Genomic DNA, 9,878 nt, shown 5'->3' on the forward strand with positions numbered 1-9,878 from the left:
CGGGAGAAGGGGCAGGGTCCTACAAGCCCCTGACGACCTTCGAAGGCCGCCCCAGCGCCAAAACCTGTGGGCCCAAGGTCCCGCTCGCCAGCTCCCTCCCCTGGCCCGCCGCAATGCATGCTACACTGCCAGGGGATTGGGCCTGATGGCCTCCTGGGGGCTAAGCCTAACCCAAGGTGGGTCCCCCAGGGGCCCATCCGAAGGTGCTTGGCGCCCCAACGCCAGGGATTGGGGACCCGAGACCCAGCGCCGGATTCATCCTGCAGCCCCCCACCCCTGGGCAGCTAGGGGGCCCACCGGTTATTCAGGGGGGGAGAACGGGCAGGGCCCTCTTAGCCCCCAGCGACCTTGGAAGGCCCCAGGCTACAAAATGTTTGGGCCCAGGCTCCTGCTCGCCAGCGCCCTCACTCCGCCCGCCCCTCCACTCGCCGCACAGCCGGCATTTCGGGCCTGCCGGCATCCTGCTTGCTAACCCTAACCCTAGGTCAGTCCCCGAGAGGCCCATCACAAGGGGCCTGGGGCTGCAACGCTGGGGATTGGGGACCCCTGAGACCCAGGGCCAAACTAACACTGCTGCCCCTCCACCACCTGGGCCACTAGGGGCGCTCCCGCTCATTCACGGCAGGAGAACATACAGGGCCCTCCCAGCCACCCACCCCCGGACACTCGATGCACCCGCTCCCCAAAGCGCTTGGGCCCACGCTCTCAATAGTCAGCGCCCTCACCTCAACCCGCCCCTCCGCTCGAAACACAGCAGGCGGATCGGACCTGCTTTACTCCTGGAGGCTAATCCTAACCCTAGGTCGGTCCCCGAAGGGCCCATCCAAGGGGCTTGGCGCCCCAACGCTGGGGATTGGGAACCTCCGAACCCCAGCGCTGGACTCACCCTGCAGCCCCCGGCCACCCGGGCCGCTAGGGGCGCCGCCAGTCATTCAGGCTCGAGAACGGGTAGGGCCCTCCGAGCCCCTGGCGAGCTTCGAAGGCCGCCTGCGCCAAAACACTTGGGCCCACGCTCCCACTCACCAGCGCCCTCCCCTCGGCTCGCCCCCCCCCCCTCGCCACACCGCCCATGGATCCTGCCTGCCGGCCTCCTCGGGGCTAATCCTAACCCTAGGTCCGCCCCCAAGGGGCTCCTCCCAAGGGGCCTGGCACCGCAATGCCAGGGATTGGGGACCCCCGCCCCAGCGCTGGACTCACCCTCCGCCCCCACCGCCACCCGGGCCTTTATTGGCGCCGCTGGTCATTCAGGGCGGGAGAATGTGCAGGGCACACCGAGCCCCTGGCGCATTTCGAAGGCCCCCGCGCCAAACTCTTGGGCCCCCGCTCCCACTCCTCAACGCCCTCAGCTCGGCCTGCCCCTCCGCTCGCTGCACATCCAGCAGATCGGGCTTGCAGGCCTCCTGGGGGCTAACCCTAACTCTAGGTGGGCTCCTTAGGGGCCCCTCGCAAGGGGCCTGGCGCCCCAACGCCTGGGATTGGGGACCCGAGCCCCGCGCTGGACTCACCCTCCGCCCCACCGCCACCCGGGCCGTTATTGGCGAACAACTGTCATCAGGACGGCAGAACGGGCAGGGCCCTCTGAGCCCCCAGCGACCTTGGAAGGCCCCAGGCACCAAACTGTTTGGGCCCAGGCTCCTGCTCGCCAGCGCCCTCACACCGCCTGCCCCTCCACTCGCCGCATAGCCGGCATTTTGGGCCTGCCGGCATCCTGCTTGCTAACGCTAACCCTAGGTCAGTCCCCGCGAGGCCCCTAATAAGGGGCCCGGGGATGCAACGCTGGGGATTGCGGACCCCAGTGCCCCAGGGCCGGACTAACACTGTTGCCCCTCCACCACCTGGGCCACTAGGGGCGCTGCCGCTCATTCCCGGCGGGAGAAGGGGCATGGCCCTCCAAGCCCCCTTCCACATTCGATGGCCCCCTGCCCCAAAGCGCTTGGGCCCACGATCCCACTAGTCAGCGCCCTCACCTCAACCTGCCCCTCCCCTCGAAACACAGCAGCCGGATCGGACCTGCCGGCCTCCTGGGGGCTAACCCTAACCCTAGGTCGGTTCCCGAGGGGCCCCTCCCAAGGGGCCTTGCGCCGCCATGCCCGGGATCCTGGACGTCCTAGCCCCAGGGCCGGACTCACCCTGCAGCCACCCGCCACCCAGGCCGCTAGGAGCGCCGCCGGTCATTCAGGCGGGAGAAGGGGCACGGTCCTACAAGCCCCTGACGACCTTCGAAGGCCGCCCCAGCGACAAAACCTGTGGGCCCACGGTCCCGCTCGCCAGCTCCCTCCCCTGGCCCGCCGCAATGCGCGCTACACAGCCAGGGGATTGGGCCTGATGGCCTCCTGGGGGCTAAGCCTAACCCAAGGTGGGTCCCGCAGGGGCCCATCCGAAGGTGCTTGGCGCCCCAACGCCAGGGATTGGGGACCCGAGACCCAGCGCCGGATTCACCCTGCAGCCCCCCACCCCTGGGCCGCTAGGGGGCCCGCCGGTTATTAAAGGGGGGAGAACGGGGAGGGCCCTCTGAGCCCCCAGCGACCTTCGAAGGCCCCCGCGCCAAAATGTTTGGGCCCAGGCTTCTGCTCGCCAGCGCCCTCACTCCGCCCGCCCCTCCACTCACAGCACAGCCGGCATTTCGGGCCTGCTGGCATCCTGCTTGCTAACCATAACCCTAGGTCAGTCCCCGAGAGGCCCATAACAAGGGGCCTGGGGCTGCAACGCTGGGGATTGGGGACCCCTGAGACCCAGGGCCAACCACTGCTGCCCCTCCACCACCTGGGTCACTAGGGGCGCTGCCGCTCATTCAGGGCAGGAGAACATACAGGGCCCTCCCAGCCACCCCCCCCCTGGACCCTCGATGCACCCGCTCCCCAAAGCGCTTGGGCCCACGATCTCACTAGTCAGCGCCCTCACCTCAATCCGCCCCTCCGCTCGAAACACAGCAGCCGGATCGACCTGCCGGCCTCCTGGGCGCTAACCCTAACCCTAGGTCGGTTCCCGAGGGGCCCCTCCCAAGGGGCCTTGCGCCGCCAAGCCGGGATCCTGGACGTCCTAGCCCCAGGGCCGGACTCACCCTGCAGCCACCCCGCCACCCGGGCCGCTAGGAGCGCCGCCGGTCATTCAGGCGGGAGAAGGGGCAGGGTCCTACAAGCCCCTGACGACCTTCGAAGGCCGCCCCAGCGCCAAAACCTGTGGGCCCACGGTCCCGCTCGCCAGCTCCCTCCCCTCGCCCGCCGCAATGCGCGCTACACAGCCAGGGGATTGTGCCTGATGGCCTCCTGGGGGCTAAGCCTAACCCAAGGTGGGTGCCCCAGGGGCCCATCCGAAGGTGCTTGGCGCACCAACGCTAGGGATTGGGGACCCGAGACCCAGCGCCGGATTCACCCTGCAGCCCCCCACCCCTGGGCCGCTAGGGGGCCCGCCGGTTATTCGGGGGGGGGGAGAACGGGCAGGGCCCTCTGAGCCCCCAGCGACCTTCGAAGGCCCCCGCGCCAAAATGTTTGGGCCCAGGCTTCTGCTCGCCAGCGCCCTCACTCCGCCCGCCCCTCCACTCACAGCACAGCCGGCATTCCGGCCCTCCGGCAACCTGCTTGCTAACCCTAACCCTTGGTCCGTCCCCGAGAGGCCCCTGACAAGGGGCCCGGGGATGCAACGCTGGGGATTGGGGACCCCAGTGCCCCAGGGCCGGACTAACACTGTTGCCCCTCCACCACCTGGGCCACTAGGGGCGCTGCCGCTCATTCCCGGCGGGAGAAGGGGCAGGGCCCTCCAAGCCCCCTTCCACATTCGATGGCCCCCTGCCCCAAAGCGCTTGGGCCCACGTTCCCACTAGTCAGCGCCCTCACCTCAACCCGCCCCTCCGCTCCGAACACAGCAGGTGGCTAGGACCTGCAGTACTCCTGGAGGGTAATCCTAACCCTAGTTCGGTCTCCGAAGGGCCCATCCAAGGGGCTTGGCGCCCCAACGCTGGGGATTGGGAACCTCCGAACCCCAGCGCTGGACTCACCCTACAGCCCCCCGTCCACCCGGGCCGCTAGGGGCGCCGCAGTGATTCAGGCTCGAGAACGGGTAGGGCCCTCCTAGCCCCTGGCGAGCTTCGAAGGCCACCTTCGCCAAAACACTTGGGCCCACGCTCCCACTCACCAGCGCCCTCCCCTCGGCCCTCCCCCCCCTCGCCACACCGCCCATGGATCCTGCCTGCTGGCCTCCTCGGGGCTAATCCTAACCCTAGGTCGGCCCCCAAGGGGCTCCTCCCAAGGGGCCTGGCACCGCAATGCCAGGATTGGGGACCCCCGCCCCAGCGCTGGACTCACCCTCCGCCGCACCTCCACCCGGGCCTTTATTGGCGCCGCTGGTCATTCAGGGCGGGAGAATGTGCAGGGCACACCCAGCCCCTGGCGCATTTCGAAGGCCCCCGCGCCAAACTCTTGGGCCCCCTCTCCACCTCCTCAACGCCCTCAGCTCGGCCTGCCCCTCCGCTCGCTGCACATCCAGCAGATCGGGCTTGCAGGCCTCCTGGGGGCTAACCCGAACTCTAGGTGGGCTCCTTAGGGGCCCCTCGCAAGGGGCCTGGCGCCCCAACGCCTGGGATTGGGGATCCGAGCCCCAGCGCTGGACTCACCCTCCGCCCCACCGCCACCCCCCCGGGCCGTTATTGGCGCCGCCTGTCATCAAGGCGGCAGAACGGGCAGGGCCCTCTGAGCCCCCAGCGACCTTGGAAGGCCCCAGGCGCAAAAATGTTTGGGGCCCAGGCTCCTGCTCGCCATCTCCCTCACTCCGCCCGCCCCTCCACTCGCCGCACAGCCGGCATTTTGGGCCTGCCGGCATCCTGCTTGCTAACCCTAACCCTAGGTCAGTCCCCGAGAGGCCCCTGACAAGGGGCCCGGGGATGCAACGCTGGGGATTGGGGACCCCAGTGCCCCAGGGCCGGACTAACACTGTTGCCCCTCCACCACCTGGGCCACTAGGGGCGCTGCCGCTCATTCCCAGCGGGAGAAGGGGCAGAGCCCTCCAAGCCCCCTTCCACATTCGATGGCCCCCTGCCCCAAAGCGCTTGGGCCCACGTTCCCACTAGTCAGCGCCCTCACCTCAACCCGCCCCTCCGCTCGAAACACAGCAGCCGGATCGGACCTGCCGGCCTCCTGGGGGCTAACCCTAACCCTGGGTCGGTTCCCCAGGGGCCCCTCCCAAGGGGCCTTGCGCCGCCATGCCCGGGATCCTGGACGTCCTAGCCCCAGGGCCCGGACTCACCCTGCAGCCACCCGCCACCCGGGCCGCTAGGAGCGCCGCCGGTCATTCAGGCGGGAGAAGGGGCAGGGTCCTACAAGCCCCTGACGACCTTCGAAGGCCGCCCCAGCGCCAAAACCTGTGGGCCCACGGTCCGCTCGCCAGCTCCCTCCCCTGGCCCGCCGCAATGCTCGCTACACAGCCAGGGGATTGGGCCTGATGGCCTCCTGGGGGCTAAGCCTAACCCAAGGTGGGTCCCCCAGGGGCCCATCCGAAGGTGCTTGGCTCCCCAACGCCAGGGATTGGGGACCCGAGACCCAGCGCCGGATTCACCCTGCAGCCCCCCACCCCTGGGCGGCTAGGGGGCCCTCCGGTTATTCAGGGGGGGAGAACGGGCAGGGCCCTCTGAGCCCCCAGCCACCTTCGAAGGCCCCCGCGCCAAAATGTTTGGGCCCAGGCTTCTGCTCGCCAGCGCCCTCACTCCGCCCGCCCCTCCACTCACAGCACAGCCGGCATTTCAGGCCTGCCAGCATCCTGCTTGCTAACCCTAACCCTAGGTCAGTCCCCGAGAGGCCCATCACAAGGGGCCTGGGGCTGCAACGCTGGGGATTGGGGACCCCTGAGACCCAGGGCCAAAGTAACACTGCTGCCCCTCCACCACCTGGGCCACTAGGGGCGCTGCCGCTCATTCAGGGCAGAACATACAGGGCCCTCCCAGCCCCCCACCCCCGGACCCTCGATGCACACGCTCCCCAAAGCGCTTGGGCTGACGCTCCCACTAGTCAGCGCCCTCACCTCAACCCGCCCCTCCGCTCGAAACACAGCAGGCGGATGGGACCTGCCCTACTCCTGGAGGCTAATCCTAACCCTAGGTCGGTCCCCGAAGGGCCCATCCAAGGGGCTTGGCGCCCCAACGCTGGGGATTGGGAACCTCCGAACCCCAGCGCTGGACTCTCCCTGCAGCCCCCCGCCACCCCGGGCCGCTAGGGGCGCCGCCAGTCATTCAGGCTCAAGAACGGGTAGGGCCCTCCGAGCCCCTGGCTAGCTTCGAAGGCCACCTGCGCCAAAACACTTGGGCTCATGCTCCCACTCACCAGCACCCTCCCCTCGGCTTGCCCCCCCACCTCACCACACCGCCCATGGATCCTGGCTGCCGGCCTCCTCGGGGCTAATCCTAACCCTAGGTCGGCCCCCAAGGGGCTCCTCCCAAGAGGCCTGGCACCGCAATGCCAGGGATTGGGGACCCCCGCCCCAGCGCTGGACTCACCCTCCGCCCCACCGCCACCCGGGCCTTTATTGGCGCCGCTGGTCATTCAGGGCGGGAGAATGTGCAGGGCACACCGAGCCCCTGGCGCATTTCGAAGGCCCCCGTGCCAAACCCTTGGGCCCCCGCTCCCACTCCTCACTGCCTTCAGCTCGGCCTGCCCCTCCGTTCGCTGCACATCCAGCAGATCGGGCTTCCAGGCCTCCTGGGGGCTAACCCTAACTCTAGGTGGGCTCCTTAGGGGCCCCTCGCAAGGGGCATGGCGCCCCAACGCCTGGGATTGGGGACCCGAGCCCCAGCGCTGGACTCACCCTCCGCCCCAGCGCCACCCGGGCCGTTATTGGCGCCGCCTGTCATCAGGAAGGCAGAACGGGCAGGGCCCTCTGAGCCCCCAGCGACCTTGGAAGGCCTCAGGCGCCAAAATGTTTGGGCCCAGGCTCCTGCTCGCCAGCGCCCTCACTCCGCCCCGCCCCTCCACTCGCCGCACAGCCGGCATTTTGGGCCTGCCGGCATCCTGCTTGCTAACCCTAACCCTAGGTCCGTCCCCGAGAGGCCCCTGACAAGGGGCCCGGGGATGCAACGCTGGGGATTGGGGACCCCAGTGCCCCAGGGCCGGACTAACACTGTTGCCCCTCCACCACCTGGGCCACTAGGGGCGCTGCCGCTCATTCCCGGCGGGAGAAGGGGCAGGGCCCTCCAAGCCCCCTTCCACATTCGATGGCCCCCTGCCCCAAAGCGCTTGGGCCCACGTTCCCACTAGTCAGCGCCCTCACCTCAACCCGCCCCTCCGCTCGAAACACAGCAGCCGGATCGGACCTGCCGGCCTCCTGGGGGCTAACCCTAACCCTAGGTCGGTTCCCGAGGGACCCCTCCCAAGGGTCCTTGCGCCGCCAAGCCCAGGATCCTGGACGTCCTAGCCCCAGGGCCGGACTCACCCTGCAGCCACCCGCCACCCAGGCCGCTAGGAGCGCCGCCGGTCATTCAGGCGGGAGAAGGGGCAGGGTCCTACAAGCCCCTGACGACCTTCGAAGGCCGCCCCAGCGCCAAAACCTGTGGGCCCACGGTCCCGCTCGCCAGCTCCCTCCCCTGGCCCGCCGCAATGCGCGCTACACTGCCAGGGGATTGGGCCTGATGGCCTCCTGGGGGCTAAGCCTAACCCAAGGTGGGTCCCCCAGGGGCCCATCCGAAGGTGCTTGGCGCCCCAACGCCAGGGATTGGGGACCCGAGACCCAGCGCCGGATTCACCCTGCAGCCCCCCACCCCTGGGCCGCTAGGGGGCCCGCCGGTTATTCAGGGGGGGAGAACGGGCAGGGCCCTCTGAGCCCCCAGCCACCTTGGAAGGCCCCAGGCGCCAAAATGTTTGGGCCCAGGCTCCTGCTCGCCAGCGCCCTCACTCCGCCCGCCCCTCCACTCGCCGCACAGCCGGCATTTCGGGCCTGCCGGCATCCTGCTTGCTAACCCTAACCCTAGGTCAGTCCCCGAGAGGCCCATCACAAGGGGCCTGGGGCTGCAACGCTGGGGATTGGGGACCCCTGAGACCCAGGGCCAAACTAACACTGCTGCCCCTCCACCACCTGGGCCACTAGGGGCGCTGCCGCTCATTCAGGGCAGAACATACAGGGCCCTCCCAGCCCCCCAACCCCGGACCCTCGATGCACACGCTCCCCAAAGCGCTTGGGCTCACGCTCCCACTAGTCAGCGCCCTCACCTCAACCCGCCCCTCCGCTCGAAACACAGCAGGCGGATGGGACCTGCCCTATTCCTGGAGGCTAATCCTAACCCTAGGTCGGTCCCCGAAGGGCCCATCCAAGGGGCTTGGCGCCCCAACGCTGGGGATTGGGAACCTCCGAACCCCAGCGCTGGACTCTCCCTGCAGCCCCCCGCCACTCCGGCCGCTAGGGGCGCCGCCAGTCATTCAGGCTCAAGAACGGGTAGGGCCCTCCGAGCCCCTCGCGAGCTTCGAAGGCCGCCTGCGCCAAAACACTTGGGCGCACGCCCCCATTCACCAGCGCCCTCCCCTCGGCTCGCCCCCCCACCTCACCACACCGCCCATGGATCTTGCCTGCCGGCCACCTCGGGGCTAATCCTAACCCTAGGTCGGCCCCCAAGGGGCTCCTCCCAAGGGGCCTGGCACCGCAATGCCAGGGATTGGGGACCCCCGCCCCAACGCTGGACTCACCCTCCGCCCCACCGCCACCCGGGCCTTTATTAGCGCCGCTGGTCATTCAGGGCGGGAGAATGTGCAGGGCACACCGAGCACCTGGCGCATTTCGAAGGCCCCCGCGCCAAACTATTGGGCCCCCGCTCCCACTCCTCAACGCCCTCAGCTCGGCCTGCCCCTCCGCTCGCTGCACATCCAGCAGATCGGGCTTGCAGGCCTCCTGGGGGTTAACCCTAACTCTAGGTCGGCTACTTAGTGGGAACCTCCAAGCCCCAGCGCTGAACTCACCCTCCCCCCCACCGCCACCCGGGCCGTTATTGGCGCCGCCTGTCATCAGGGCGGCAGAACGGGCAGGGCCCTCTGAGCCCCCAGCGACCTTGGAAGGCCCCAGGCGCCAAAATGTTTGGGCCCAGGCTCCTGATCGCCAGCGCCCTCACTCCGCCCGCCCCTCCACTCGCCGCACAGCCGGCATTTTGGGCCTGCCGGCATCCTGCTTGCTAACCCTAACCTTAGGTCCGTCCTCGAGAGGCCCCTGATAAGGGGCCTGGGGATGCAACGCTGGGGATTGGGGACCCCAGTGCCCCAGGGCCGGACTAACACTGTTGCCCCTCCACCACCTGGGCCACTAGCGGCGCTGCCGCTCATTCCCGGCGGGAGAAGGGGCAGGGCCCTCCAAGCCCCCTTGCACATTCGATGGCCCCCTGCCCCAAAGCGCTTGGGCCCACGTTCCCACTAGTCAGCGCCCTCACCTCAATCCGCCCCTCCGCTCGAAACACAGCAGCCGGATCGGACCTGCCCGCCTCCTGGGGGCTAACCCTAACCCTAGGTCGGTTCCCCAGGGGCCCCTCCCAAGGGGCCTTGCGCCGCCATGCCCGGGATCCTGGACGTCCTAGCCCCAGGGCCGGACTCACCCTGCAGCCACCCGCCACCCGGGCCGCTAGGAGCGCCGCCGGTCATTCAGGCGGGAGAAGGGGCACGGTCCTACAAGCCCCTGACGACCTTCGAAGGCCGCCCCAGCGCCAAAACCTGTGGGCCCACGGTCCCGCTCGCCAGCTCCCTCCCCTGGCCCGCCGCAATGGGTGCTACACAGCCAGGGGATTGGGCCTGATGGCCTCCTGGGGGCTAAGCCTAACCCAAGGTGGGTCCCCCAGGGGCCCATCCGAAGGTGCTTGGCGCCCCAACGCCAGGGATTGGGGACCCGAGATCCAGTGCCGGATTCACCCTGCAGCCCCCCACCCT

Source organism: Ursus americanus, unplaced genomic scaffold (assembly GCF_024610735.1).
Source record: "Ursus americanus isolate L20-20 unplaced genomic scaffold, mUrsAme1.1.p SCAF_45, whole genome shotgun sequence".
Taxonomy (NCBI): Eukaryota; Metazoa; Chordata; class Mammalia; order Carnivora; family Ursidae; genus Ursus; species Ursus americanus.